At 44.2% G+C, this 15,586-nt stretch overlaps 1 protein-coding gene across 3 annotated transcripts in view; it reads right to left on the reverse strand.

Moving 5' to 3' along the window:
• The window catches only part of BORCS5 (BLOC-1 related complex subunit 5), a 104,909-nt gene that overhangs the window by 21,489 nt on the left and 67,834 nt on the right, over nt 1–15,586 (reverse strand). The gene's annotated exons all lie outside the window — the stretch shown is intronic.

Below are 15,586 nucleotides of genomic sequence, written 5' to 3' on the forward strand. Positions count from 1 at the left end.
GTGCAAAGAATAGTTTGCCATACAGCTTACCCCTCCTTGACAGAGCTTAAAGGCAGAATCTAAACATACTACCATAATGCACAACAGCTTGGTTTCCAGTGATAGGCTGCATAAAGCAAGTCCTGCTTCATCTCCGTCACAAGCAATTCTGAACTCTGACAAATGAGCCCCGTCCTCATTTATGTACGCCAGAAGGGGAAGGAGTGGAGTTCTGCAATCCCCTAAGGGCATGCGACTTGAACTATTTTCATTAGAATCTCACTGTCAAAAACAGATTTCTAAAAAATCATTAAAAATTCACTGGTCCCCCAAAACAAAGCTGAGTGAAAAATGACCCACCTAAGTTAAATTAAAAACTGGGGTGAAATGTCAGTGTTTTGCCTACCTTGCCTTTTTCGAAGCTTCAGAACCCTTTCACGTTGTAAGATTTTTCTTTACGTTCCCCAAAGACTAGCCCATACATACATATATTTATATATATATATATTAAGATCTTTACCTACTCACATGACTCTAGGTTTCACAAAAAGCTCACCAAAAAAGTATGAGACTTAATACTGGGCCACTGTTAATATCCAGAGGAGAAAAAGGCAAAACCGTCCAGAGAAATTTCTCCTGCCCATTTTTTGTTGCTTGCATAGTGCAACTTGAGAACCCTTGCTGAGCTCAAGCACATGTGTGTCATACTGTCAGTTTTCTCCACAGCTTCTGGAAAAAGTGATGCTAAATTCTAAGGCCATCCTTTTTTGTTATTTCCTTTATTTATTTTCTTTTCATTTTCCTCCAGCATTAGCACAACTTCTTTCTAGTTGGGACACCATCTGTGACAAACAGCACACACACGCAATCTGCTTTTTCCAAAACATCTGTCAAGCTATGTAAACTGAATTCAGCAACTGCATGCATGTGCCTGCCCTCTGGGGCTCTCCGTTTACTGACAGGAAAAGACATTAAAACAGCAAATGTAAGCAAGTATCATACTAAGCAATTAAAAGAAGTAATAAATGCAAGTTATTTGGATTGGAAAAGTTCTTCTAAGAATGTACCTCACTGGGAAATAGAAAGTTGTGACATCAAGTTCTTGCCAGAAGACTCACAAACAAGACAGAAACCAAGACTAAGTCAGAAGTATCTTATGAATTTGAGAAAGTTAAACCTCTTCAAAAAAATTTCCAGACAGAAATGAGAACAAAACTAGGAGAGCAACCTCATCAGATATGATGAAGTAGGTTTACTTTGCATCAACACTCAATGTTTTATTCTCTCAGAATGCTCTCAATTACCCTTTACATAAAACCCATCCTTTCCTCATCTTCAGTGGAAAAAAAAAAAAAAAGATAATTTTGTTTTGCTGACTTGTCATCCACTACAATTGCACTGCCTGTATCAACAGGTCAGAAGAGGAGATAGACAGTTAACCATTTGGTCTCAAAAATCTGTATTAGCCAAATCCTTTTTTATGTTCTAGAAAGAATTACCTCAAACAAAATCTTAGGTCCAGCAATATCAATTGCAAATCTTTCAAGAAAACTTTCAGCTGAAGTGCAAAACTTTAATGAGAGCAAACATGCTGAAGGAAATGAAACTTTTTTTTTTAATGTATACATTACATTTACATGTTTTAGCGTTCCTTCAGTTTGTTAATTCTGATCTTCTGTAAATTTATCTTGTCAGGATAAATGTTCAAATAATGTTGTCAACTTTTAATATGTTGAATGTTCACACAGGAATGAAGAGTTCACTGTACACCTGAGGCTGTTACCGTGTTCCTGCACTGATCAAAATACATGATGCTATCAACCAACTAATTTTCTTTTATTGCTAATCTCTCACCAGCTTCAAGAGGAGGAAGAGAATTAGGCTCTATTTAATAGATTTAATTAAAATGAAGTGTGTATTTTGGCTAACCTAAGAATTATAAGAGTTTTGAAGCGGAACAGGGCAAGGACTGTAAAATAAGCTATAAAGGACTACGTTACTGAAACTTCTATTATGTACTTACAACCTTGTACAGGTTGAAAAACACTAAAAGCAAAATTAATAAACTATAAGGAGCCTCTGATTCACTATCCAGAAAAACGTGAACTCAAGTGAACGGAGACATTAACTGTTCTGCTGGACTATCTTCATAAGAAGGCAGAAGTTCAAATATAACCCAGTATAAATGTTTGAAGTCGTAATAAAAACCAAACAGCATACATTATTTAAAGATAAAGGATAGCATTATTTTGGTTGATGCAGTAGGGAGAAGACAAAGCAATTAGCTTCTCTCAAGATCTATGGCTCATGCTGTCCATGCCAGCGAAGAACTTAGCTCTGAATTTCAACTTGTAGGAAAAGAAAGACTGAAGTGAACAGAAGCATGAAAAAAACCATGCAGTCTTCTACCTGGCAGAAATTCCCCTCATCAGAAATCGATCCACTATTTTTTGTTGTTCACAGTGACTACTTACTGCCCACAGTGTAAATATTAAAATTTTATTAATTCATTGCATTTTATTTCTTAGCAAGTCGGTAGCTTTGCTCCAAAAGAGCAGATGGCAGCAGTAAGTAATCTTGACACTTCATGGAAGTCTGTAAACACGCAGATTCCAGAGAGATTTTACCAGGGGAGTCCTGGGAGGTAGGAACTGAGATGCAGGGCTGGGAAGGACCCTCTGCCCCACGGAGTCCAGATCTCTTCTGTGCCTCCTCTCCCTAGGAGCAGACAGCAAGCCCCAAAGGCTTTCATACAGTATCTGCTTCACAAGCTCTGCCCTCAAGAGATAGCAGCATGCTTCCCTACACCCTTGAAAAACTTAAGATCCACAGGAAAACACCCAAACCAAGAGCGACACACGGAAAAAGGGCAGGAGGTTAAAAAGGGTGTTGCTTGTATCCTTTGTTCGTATACAACAGAAAACTGAGGAGACCAGCTAAAAGCCTTCAGCAATTCAGCATTGAGGAGGTTTCGTTTCTAAAGCAGATAGCCAGCGCTGCAAACTTCCAGGTATTATTAAATAACTCGCTTCTTGAAAATCACTACTTCCTTCTCAAAGCTTTGTCCCACACTTTGAACTCTTCACCAAACAGGCCCATCCTAAGGGATGGAAGCAGGACTAGTCGACAAGAGGTTTTCAAAAGGATATGAGATCATATCTGTTGCAACAAAACATTTATTAGGTCAGTCTTTCAAGTGCCAAAAGGTGGAGAGAGACAGAGGTCTCTGTGGGGTTCAGGCTCACTCCAGACACAGCCAGCGCTTGAACCTGCTCAGCAGCAGAGTAACTAAGTGCTGAGTTGCCGCTACTTCACCGAGGAAAGGGTGTTCCTGTGATTTCATCGGTGTGATTATTACTTTTCTTCCCCTGCCCCCTCCAAGAGCACATTTCTGCTCTTACAGGGGAAGAAAACAGAATCTAAAGTCTTCAAGTCTTATTAAATTGAATAGTCGTTTCCCAAGCTGTTGGTTCTCTTCCAAAGAGAGAAGCACACCCGGCATGGCTTTTATACTGACTGAACCATAGAGAAGAGAACGCTTGGCACACGAGAGACGCAACTTTCCCTGAGTGATAAGCGAAGGCGGCGTGGAGGATGTCACGGCTTGGGAAAAACAAAAACGGGGACACGGGAGATGGACTACTGCTGAGCTGTAGTGTACGAACCAAAAAAGCTTTGGCAACTGCCAAACATGCACATTCTTAGCTATCAAATTACACTGTAAAACAAATAAGATGACAGACCACATTACGTGCCTGCCATGATGAAGAGAAGTCAGGATCCGCTGCTTGCTCTGGATACATCCGATGAATAAACAGTGTACCCATGAAGGTGATAATAAGCAATGGGACAAACAAAGATTCACATTTCTGCTCCTAAATGGTGCTTTAGTGAGAAAAAGAAAAGCACACCAAGTATGTCGTGCACAGAAAAATATCATATATCACTACAAGGCTGGCTGACCCATGGACTTGACAAATCTGTTATTGTTTCCATATTCCTTGGCAAAGCAGAGGCATGTTAAAACCATTTTCCTCCTACTTAGTCATCTCCTTGTTGGTTCCAGGTCAATGTACACTTCCAACAAATTACATCCTACTGAGCAGAAGAAAGCTGTTAGTTTTAAAAGCATTTTTATGACTAGAAAAGTTTCTGAGAAAATGCTTTACACGGTATACTGACACAGTATGCATACAGAGCCCAGTTACCAACCATAGTCATGTTTTTCTGTTTTTAGGGACAATCCTAACAACAACTGGAGTGCTTTCCAACTTGAAACATATTATTACTTCTTTTTGACTTATGTAGTACCTTTTCAAGCAGTAATGGCAGACATCACAGAAAGAAAATAAAAGGTCCAATGCTGTTAATTTATTTGTTACAGGCAACAAAGCACAGGACACTGTGGTCTTGTTACCTATTTAGAGGCCAGAAGGGTTCACAGTATCACAGTATCACAGATTTCTAGGTTGGAAGAGACCTCAAGATCATCGAGTCCAACCTCCGACCTAACACTAAGTACTCCACTAAACCATATCCCTAAGCTCTACATCTAAACGTCTTTTAAAGACCTCCAGGGATGGTGACACCACCACCTCCCTGGGCAGCCCGTTCCAATGCTTAATAACCCTTTCGGTAAAGAAGTACTTCCTAACATCCAACCTAAAACTCCCCTGTCGCAACTTTCGCCCATTCCCCCTCGTCCTGTCACCAGGCACGTGGGAGAACAGACCAACCCCCACCTCTCTACAGCCTCCTTTAAGGTAACTGTAGAGAGCGATAAGGTCGCCCCTGAGCCTCCTCTTCTCCAGGCTGAACAACCCCAGCTCCCTCAGCCGCTCCTCGTAAGACTTGTTCTCCAGACCCCTCACCAGCTTGGTCGCCCTTCTCTGGACTCGCTCGAGCACGTCCATGTCCTTCCTGTAGCGAGGGGCCCAAAACTGAACACAGTACTCGAGGTGCGGCCTCACCAGAGCCGAGTACAGGGGCACAATCACTTCCCTAGACCTGCTGGCCACACTGCTTCTTATACAGGCCAGGATGCTGTTGGCCTTCTTGGCCACCTGGGCACACTGCTGGCTCATATTCAGCCGACTATCAACCAATACTCCCAGGTCCTTCTCTGCCAGGCAGCTTTCCAGCCACTCATCTCCCAGCCTGTAGCTCTGCTTGGGGTTGTTACGCCCCAGGTGCAGGACACGGCACTTGTCCTTGTTGAACTTCATACAGTTGACCTCAGCCCATCGCTCCAGCCTATCCAGATCCTCCTGCAGAGCCTTCCTGCCCTCGAGCAGATCGACACACGCACTTAGCTTGGTGTCATCTGCAAACTTACTGAGGGTGCACTGGACGCCCTCATCCAGATCATCGATAAAGATATTAAAGAGGACCGGCCCCAGTACCGAGCCCTGGGGGACACCACTAGTGACCAGCCTCCAACCAGATTTGACTCCATTCACCACAACTCTCTGGGCCCGGCTATCCAGCCAGTTTCTAACCCAACGAAGCGTATGCCAGTCCAAGCCCCGAGCAGCCAGTTTCTTGAGGAGAATGTTGTGGGGAACGGTGTCAAAAGCCTTACTGAGGTCAAGGTAAACCACATCCACAGCCTTTCGCTCATCCACCAAGCGCGTCACTTTGTCATAGAAGGAGATCAGGTTCGTCAAGCAGGACCTGCCTTTCATAAACCCACGCTGACTGGGCCTGATCGCCTGCTTGCCCTGCAAGTGCCGTGTGATGACCCTCAAGATAATCTGCTCCATGAGCTTTCCTGGCACTGAGGTCAAACTGACAGGCCTGTAGTTCCCCGGGTCTGCCCTGCAGCCCTTCTTATAGATGGGCGTCACATTGGCTAGCCGCCAGTCAACTGGGACCTCCCCCGATAGCCAGGACTGCTGATAAATGATGGAAAGCTGCTCGGCCAGCTCCTCCGCCAGTTCTTTCAGTACCCTCGGGTGCATCCCATCCGGCCCCATCGACTTGCGCACATCCAAGCTCCGTAGCAGGTCGCCAACCATTTCCTCATGGATAGCGAAGGCCACATCCTGCTCCCCATCCCCTTCCACCAGCTCAGGGCACTGGGTGTCCGGAGAACAACCGGTATTGCCGCTAAAGACTGAGGCAAAGGCGGCATTAAGCACCTCAGCCTTTTCCTCATCCTTAGTAACTAGGTTTCCCCTCGCATCCAGTAAAGGATGGAGATTCTCCTTAGTCCTCCGTTTCGCGTTGATATATTTGTAAAAGGATTTTTTGTTGTCTTTAACGGCAGTAGCCAGATTGAGCTCCAGATGAGCTTTGGCCTTTCTAATTTTCTCCCTGCACAGCCTCGCTACATCCTTGTAGTCCTCCTCAGTGGCCCGCCCTTTTTTCCAAAGATTATAAACCCTCTTTTTTCTGCTAAGCACAAGCCGCAACTCTCTGTTGAGCCAGGCCGGTCTTCTTCCACGCCGGCTCGTCTTCGGGCACGTGGGGACGGACCGCTCCTGTGCCATCACGATTTCCTTCTTGAGGAGCGCCCAGCCTTCCTGGACTCCTCTGCCCTTCAGAACCGCCTCCCAAGGGACTCGGCCAACCAGCGTCCTGAGCAGCTCAAAGTCAGCCCTCCGGAAGTCCAATACAGCAGTTTTACTGGTCCCCTTCCTGGCCTCGCCAAGAATAGAGAACTCTACCATTTCGTGGTCACTCTGCCCAAGACAGCTTCCGACCACCACATCTCCCACCAGTCCTTCTCTGTTTGTGAAGAGAAGGTTTAGTGGGGCACCACCCCTGGTAGGTTCACTAACCAGCTGCGTCAGGAAGCTATCTCCCACGCTCTCCAGAAACCTCCTAGACTGCTTTCTGTGCCGTGTTGTGTTTCCAGGATATGTCCGGGAAGTTGAAGTCCCCCACGAGGACAAGCGCCGACGATTTTGCAACTTCTGTCAGTTGCCTATAAAGCTCCTCATCCGTCTCCTCATCCTGGTTCGGCGGTCTATAACAGACCCTGACCAGGAAGCTAGCCTTGCCGGCCTTCCCGCGGATCCTAACCCACAAGGATTCAACCTTATCATTCCCAGCCTGGAGTTCCACAACATCAAAAGATTCTCTAATGTAGAGAGCCACGCCACCCCCCCCTCTGTGCTGCCTGTCCCTCCTGAAGAGCCGATAGCCAGGCATTGCAGCACTCCAGTCGTGGGAGCGGTCCCACCACGTCTCTGTGATGGCAACCAAGTCGTAGCCTGCCTGCTGCACGATGGCTTCCAGCTCCTCCTGTTTGTTACCCATGCTGCGTGCATTAGTGTAGATGCACTTCAGCTGGGCCATCGCCTTCTTCCCCGGCCTAGCCATTGTTTCCCCCGGCACAGCTCCAACAAGCCTTGTTTGAGCCCCATCCCCCTTCTTACCTAGTTTAAAGCACTCTCTATGAGCCCCGCCAGCTCCTGGCCTAGGATCCGTTTTCCCCTTGGAGATAGGGACCCATCTGGGGCCATCAGGCCAGGTGCCGAGTAAAGCTCCCCATGGTGAAAAAACCCAAAATTTCTGTGCTGGCACCAGCCTCTGAGCCACCTGTTAACCACGTGAGCTTTCCGTGTCCTCTCCGTGCCTCTCCCTTCCCCCGCAGGGATAGAAGAAAACACCACCTGCACTCCCGCTCCCTCCACCAATCGTCCCAGCCCCCTATAGTCCTGTTCGATAGCCTTGAGGCTTCTCTTTTCAACATCTTCACTGCCAGCCTGGACTATCAAAAGCGGGTAATAGTCAGAGGGGCGAACCAGGTTGGGAAGCTTCCTGGTAACGTCTCTGACCCTGGCCCCAGGGAGGCAGCAGACTTCCCTATGTGTGGGGTCAGGCCGACAAATAGGGCCCTCCGTTCCCCTGAGGAGGGAGTCGCCCACAACAATCACCCTTCTTTCTTTCTTGGTGGAGGCAGTCCTGAGGCATGGAGTCAACTTCCTCACCTCAGGCATCCTCCTGGGTAGGCTTCCTACCTCATCCTCACCCGCCGGTCTCTCAAGCTCCAGGGCCTCAAACCTATTGTTCAAGGGCACCTGGGAAGGCGGCGCCGGAAGGGGAGGGCATCTCCTGCGAGGTCGAGCAGGGACCTGTCTCCATTCCTCCTCAACTCGCAGGTCCCCTCCCTCTGCCCGATGGCGACAGGGCAGGGGTCCACCCCCCTTTGGGGCGTCTCACCCTGGTCCCTCTCCCTCCGGTCCTGCAGGGAGTCACTCCACCAGTCTATCTCCCGCTCGCACTCCCTGATATCCCTCAACCTCTGCACCTCCTCCTTGAGTTCCGCCACCATGCGGACCAGGTCGTCCACCTGCTCGCACCTCACGCGAGCAGTCTCTCTGCCTCCCGCCGATGGCAGCAAGACGCTCAGACACTCCCCGCACCCGGAGACCTGAACTGCCGCATGTTTGGACGGGCAGTCGGTCTGGATGTGTACTGACTTCCTAGAGAAAGCACCGTGCCTGGTGGAGACCATCGCAGCCCAGCTGACGGGAGAGTGCCGTTGGAGGAGTTGTCCCTACGGGCGGGTGTGAGCGCTCCGCCCTTCCTGCCCGCCCTGCCCGCGCTCACTGCCTCGCTAACCGCCGCGTCACTCCCTGGTCGCCGCGCTCCCTAAGGGCCGCCTTTGAACGGCCGGGGGGAGGAGCTGTCGCTGGCGCTGCTGGCTCCGCCTACGCCTCGTCAGCCTCCCTCACGAGGGCTGCCGGTGCCTGGCGGCTCCCTCACGTAGGCCCGATGCCCGAAAAATAGCCCTGCCTGTCCCGATCCCGCGCTCCGCTGCAGCACGCGTCTGCCCCGGAGCCGGTCGCCTCGGCAAGTGGCCAAGGGGTTATAGTCATTCAAGTAATCAACCCTTCTGTGGAACAGAAGAGAGGACTTCTGTGGTAACCACTTGTTTAATAAGACCAGACGTTTACCTTGACCAGAATAGTGCTCCCAACATTTGACAACAGTGGACATTTAGAAAAGAATGTCTTTGTCTCTGCTTCGTCCTCTAGCACAATCTTCCCACCTCCAAGTTATTACAAATTTCAGAGAAAAAAATACTGTGGTCTGTGAAGCTCTGACACTTAGATTTCTGTGCAACAGCAGCAATCTAGAGTGGGGTGTACTTTTTTCCATCATGTTTCCCTGCTTAAGAACTCCCCGTTAAGTCTCCTCTCCCACAGAAGACTTAATTTCTCTGATTATTTCTCTAACGCCCTCAAAGAACCCTGCACCCTGAGGCCTGACTTCCCTCTTTCAAAGCCAAGTCCATTCTTCTCCAACGCACGGTGTTTACAAGTCTAAAAATCCAGTTGCTTCTGTAATTGCTACCCCTTTGCTGGACTGACTATTCAGCAACACACTTTTTAAGGGCTTGCATTGCAGTGTATTGCATGTCATCACCTTTTCTCCTGTGAGCAAGGTTAAATGAAGCAACAGATTACACACTGTGATTAGCAACAGCTTGTCAACTTTATAGAGGCGCTACCAGTTCTGGTACGTCTTTCTGAAGATTGATTCCTGTGTACATTACCATTTTTTGTAAAACCTCTGCTGTGAATACTTCTCATTCAGACTTGTAAAGAATGATGTACTTTTGTAATGAATGCTGATTCAACTAATTGATTTTGCTTTTCTCAAATTCTTCTCTGACAATCCCACAGACTCTTCAGCAAGCTTCTGAAGAATCTAAGAAGCTTTCATAAGCATATGTTATTAGCTGTTCTTAAGGAACTTCTCTTCTGGTATTTTAATGATTTCTTATTTAAACTGCTACAGTTTGTGAACTTCTGCTCACCTATCAAAGGTTTCCTTTTGCCTTTAATTTTTTTTGAAATATCTTTTTGCCTATAGCTCTTTTCATATTCCTTCAACAAGGCAATCCCTCCCTCCCCTTTCAAAATCACCTTTGCTGCCTGCAACTTACTTCTTTTCAGCTGTTCCTAATTCCTCCTCCTTACCACCCTCTTTTCTTAATGAAACTCCTCTTCATAAATTTAACCCAAGACGGTAAAACTTTCTCAGCTCTTCCATTCCTCACTGAATTTGAATAGGCTCTGGTTACTACCAATAAAATAGCACTGGGTCATTTCACACACCCTCTTTAAAAGACAGCATTAGTTTTAGCTTAAAAAGTGGTATTTTTCAGGTCTGCAGGAATTTTCCAGTGTTCCAAGGTTATTTAAAAATGATCAGACCAACAACTTCCCTCATCAAGTGCTTGTAATGCTCTTGGATAAAGCTACCCAGTCTGGCTAGTCTCATAAATGAAGTCTGCCCTCAGTAGCCACAGTTTAACTATTACAACGTCATACAGTTGCCTTCCTCATTGCTATTTGCAAAGGTGAGCACCTTCAGGTATCCCAGAGTACAAAAAAAAAATATATATCCACACAAGAAACAGATGAGATCCCTGAAGACTGAGCATTCTTTCTTGACCATTACTGCTTGCACAAGTTTGGAGGCAGCAACTTGCTATTAGCTGAGATAGAGAGCTCATTTCCCCATGCAAGAAGACTTTAATATGACATACGGAAAAGAAATAATTGCACGTGTGTGCAGCAGAATAAAAGGCATTGAAATACATCCAAACATACAAAGTAATCAGATTTATATGGCTCTTATTGACCAAATGCTTTGAATTGCAATTGTGTACTTCCTCCTTTCATTCCTGAAGACTAACAAAAGACTACATTTTCAGCAAAGTCTTTTTTTTTTCCTGATACTTCTGTTAGGATACATCAAAATTCATACACTCAGATATGGAAAGCCAGGCTGCCCTTAAGAAAAGGGCATACACCATAGAATTAGTAGAGGTCAAGCATGACGAAAGGGAACTTCCAAAAATATGAACAAAATCACAGCTAGTCACAGAGAAAACTTTAACCTCAAATGTAGATGACCACACAATCTTTTTTACAAATCAGTTTATTTTCTAAAATCACACTGATAAAACACCTTGTAATAAAATATGTATTTACTCAAAGACAAAACCTGGCTTTGTTGCCTGTGTATTTTCAATTCCTTTGAACTTTAATAGGGAAACACAATGACTGTAGGCAAAATGAATAGCTATTATGTGAGCAAAGAACATATTTGTATTGTGGCAAGGAATGTTGGCTGTAACAGCAATTTTTCCTCTATTTTGGAGCTCATATCATGTGATCTGTTACTTCTGCATGGGTGACAGATGGGCTGAAGGCTCTTGTCTTGTCACATCATTTAACAGGCAACTTTTCTGACCAAAGAGTCCAAATACTCTCTCAGTATGAATATTGTGCCTCAGTTTCCTAACACCACGAGCTATTGCTTGTAAGATAATACTCATTAAGATATAAAAATCACCACTGCTTTTATTCCTCCATCATTTACCTTTAAAAAATAAAATAAAATTAGGAAGATCAAAGACATTTAGGTTTCTTTAAAAGTGTAGTTTTAAAGAACAAAAAATCCAATCTCTTACGGTTTTCTACCTATTAGAGGCACAGATCTTACATTAGGAGAAATTGTGATTGAGGGTTTTTTGTTATTACTGTTATTAAATGCACTAAAAGACTATCTGTTTCTGATATTTCTGCTTTACTTTTGAGCCTCATTTTTATTAAGGCTTAGATCTGTCAAAAATTTCTGTACACCATTAAAACTTACTCCTATCAAATAGGGATGGTTATACGTAATTACTTAGGCACTCATAATTTTTTGCACCACTTAAGCTTGCAACATGTCTAAAGCAATGACTTTCACTCCATACTTTGTATGATCTGGAAAGCAGTTAGTGCGATGAAGCCTGATCGTGACTGGGAATTTGAAGACTGCTGCAAAACACAAATGTTTCAGTGATGCAAAAGATTTCTATATTAAAATTCCTGTTTGAAAAGAGGAAAACCACAAACAAATCAGCAATGCTTCCTCACTTGGCCTGTTAGAAACCTGTATGCCCAAAAGGGGAAAGCAGCATACAGTCTGTGTGCACTAAAATTTCTGTCTGCAGTTATTTAGATATGCCTCTTTGTAAGTACGAGATTGCCATGTGATAAGCCTTGGAAAAGTTGCTGTCGGTTACCAGAAAATCGGTAGCATGTCTACTGATACCCTTGTTTTGAAGCTTCAGGTAGGGAAAAAGGTACACAATGTACTCTGAAGAAAAACACACGGCTGCACTATGTCAAGTATAAGCAGCCAAGATACAGATTTTTTATTTTTATTTTTTTAAAGCTTCTGGATCACAGAAGTAATACGTAAGAGAGTGTTTTTGACTAAGCATTTGCAATATTGTATGGTCCACTTCCTGCCACAGACCCAAAAGGATAATTATAAGCAAAAGATTGGGAAGAGATGGGATAATTCACAGGAAAGTGAGAGATAGTGGTTCTGTGTCATGCAGTAAACTGTACTCACTTACTCTGGAGCAACTTTTTAAATGTATTTTTTTTTAATTTATTTTTTTTTGCAAACACATCAAGACCTAAGACCCACCATCATTTGATTATGTAAGCACATGATATCGGCAGGCTACAACTGACCTCCTTATCCCAAACACTATACACATACAAAGGGCAGAAGACTAACGTCATTTTACAAGATGAGGAATTGAGGCACCGAGAGATTAAGTGATTTATCTGAGACCACATGGACGCTGCTGTCCCCCAGCCTGATGACTTCACCACCAGAACATCCCTCCCCTTCTCTCACTCTCAAATAACAAATTCCAGCAGCGCAGGAAGCAACAGAGCCAGTTTTCCTGTGGAACTGTCAGTATCAAACACATTTGTGCAGTCTCTCCCACACAGATTCTCAGACATCTAATAAAGGTTTATGATACAACCAGAGCCAAATTAATGTATTCTTCTCTCCCAACCCCCATGTACACCCTCCGATAAAGGGAAGGTCCAGCTCCCTTCTTCCTCACCTCACATGCCTCACGCTCACCACAAGCAAGCAGTGATGTGCAGTTACTGCACAGAAAACGATTCACTTTGCTAAAACAGCAGAGAACTAACCCAGTGGCTTGTTTTTTTCCTTTCTCTAGGGTTGCAGAAGGATTCAGCTTACCAGGAGATCAAAAACTACAGCTAGTATCTGGAGAGGCAAGAGAGAGAAAAGCAAAGGACAGAGGGAGACCTCTCTGTCTGAGCAATAGCAAGCTGCTACTTCAATTTCTTCTGCATGCAAAACCTTTGAAGATTCTCAACTTTACCTGTCCACCTGTCTTCCTTAAAATAACAGGACCGTAACTAGCTTTCGTAACTGTCTCCGCTGCAAAATTTGGTTGACATTTGCTAGCAGACACAAAGTTTTCTAGAGTGTAGATGGAAGAGAAGAGGGTAAGCAGGAGCAAATACACTCAATTTCTCTTAAATAAATACGAACAAATAAACAACAAAAAACAGCAAACTAAAAGCCATCTAACTGATTCTACTGTCAGTAATAAGATAGCTCCTTGAGGCTAACCTTTATTTTTATTTTAGGTAAAAGTGTATGGATTTTTATCCACACATACTAACAATAAAAATAAAAATAAACATAAAAATAAAAGAACACAGTGTTGAGTGGTCTGTAGAGGAAAGGAGACATCTGAAGTCACCTGTAAGCACAAGGGCACCCACGTGCAGCTGGGGCACGTTTGCTATTCCACAATAACCAGCCTGTGTACACACACAAACCCCAAGTAAACTCAGTGGGGGCCAAGTACACCGTGCTGCTTTTACCAAGATGCAGAAGCAAACGCACAGACAATTCCTACACTGTAGCCTAAGAGCTGCAAGTCTGAGTTCACTACCTGGTTTTCTCCATGGTAACTTATTCACGTGCCTTGTGCCTGAGACCACATTACAGGAAAGACTACTTGAAGCAAAATGACCGGCCACTTCAGGTTTATACAATCAGATTACAACATGTCAACAAATGAGATATGGTTCTTCAACAAATAATATATTTTATTAGATTAACCGATACTACTGTCTGCTGCTTTTCTCCAAACTTCTGGGCACCTTCTTCAGTTCAAATGTCAATTTGAAACTATCGCAACTGCAATTTATTGCCAAAATATGGCATAGAGCAAGACTAATGAACAGGCCATTGACTTGCAGAGGCAGTGAGTCCAAGACTCCAGTTCTGTTTTCCAGAGATGAAGAAAGCTGTTTTAAAGGTGGTAGAGAAATTCTTAGAGATTGAAAGAGATCCTTTTAAATAAGTAATAGGATCTGATGATAAAAGTTTTCATTGATGATTTATAACTGCAAGCAAAACATAGCACTGACTGTGGTATAACCACCATTTATACACATGAAACACACAGTTTCTATTTGGTATGTAGTAATACTTTTAACATATGTCCTATCTTTTGTGTATTATCACAACAAACACCATATCCTCAATTACAACTGCAGCCCTAAATCTTAAGGGCTTGAGCCATGGCACATTGCCAAGTAAAAATAATGTCATGGCCAAGAGTTATGGACATGTCATGACTTTTGTCTGTTTTTCCAAGATCTCTATCTGAAATACACACTAAAGAAGAACTATCCAAAATATACTGTTGACAGTTTCTGGCCACAGGTACTAGGAACAGTAATTTCTGTCTATTATGTGCATTCAGAAAAACATACCAAAGAAGAGTGATTTGTAAATGCTGCCGAGTTGGCATTTTTCACTTTATCTTCTTTTCTCACATGCGACCCAATTAATCACTCAACCATTTTGCTGGCAATGTGGGCTGCCATTTCATAGAATGGCTCAGGTTGGAAGGGGTGTTAAAGATCATCTAACTCCAACCCCCTTGCCACAGGCAGGGATGCCACCCACTAGATCAGATTGGCCAAGGCCCCAACCAACCTGGCCTCAAACACCTGCCCAGATGGGGCATCCACAACATACTGGTTCTATTTTGGCTGATACTTACTTCTTAAACTAGATAGCCCATTTTTTCCTACGTGCTGTGGTAACATGATCTGGAAGCTTTTATTGTGTAAGCCCCGTATTTTTAAGAAGACTGACTTGACATATAAAGATGTTCTGTGAAGGTTTTACCAGCATACATTCCAAATGGCGTGCATTACTCGGGAGCAGCAGAGTCTAGTTGGGACTGATGAAACTTCTTAAATGATACAGCCCACACATACATAGCTCATACAGCATGCACTTCACAGAGAATAAGTAATTACTCCTCACTTTTTCTTGAAACTAACTTAACTGGACTCTTTTGTTTATTAGGATAAGTGGTTATCTGCTAGTAAGGCCAACTGAGTAAGAGAAGGTGAGGTTCTACCCACTGCATTCGTTCTGGTGAGTACAAAGTGAGCAAGCATCACTTTGGGAACCTGGCTGTCCTCAGCAGATCAAACTTCTTAGCCTGGCAACTCCACTGCCCAAATGGAACAAAATTATTCAGGCAGAGCTGTTTCCTATTAAATGATCATACCATCTGACATTTTTTATGTGCGTACCTGCTGCCGAAATCTGAACCATTGCTTTCCTCTCTATTCTCTCTCCCACCTGTATTTAAATATTCAGGTTCCTGTCTTCCCAACTCACATTAACCACATTCAAATGCTTTTCTTTCTCAGTCTGTTTTTATTTTTCTCCCTCATCCACCAGAATTGATTTTAGAAGTAACTCAAGGGATACTATGGAT

Source organism: Anser brachyrhynchus, assembly GCF_964034855.1.
Source record: "Anser brachyrhynchus genome assembly, chromosome: 1".
Lineage (NCBI taxonomy): Eukaryota > Metazoa > Chordata > Aves > Anseriformes > Anatidae > Anser > Anser brachyrhynchus.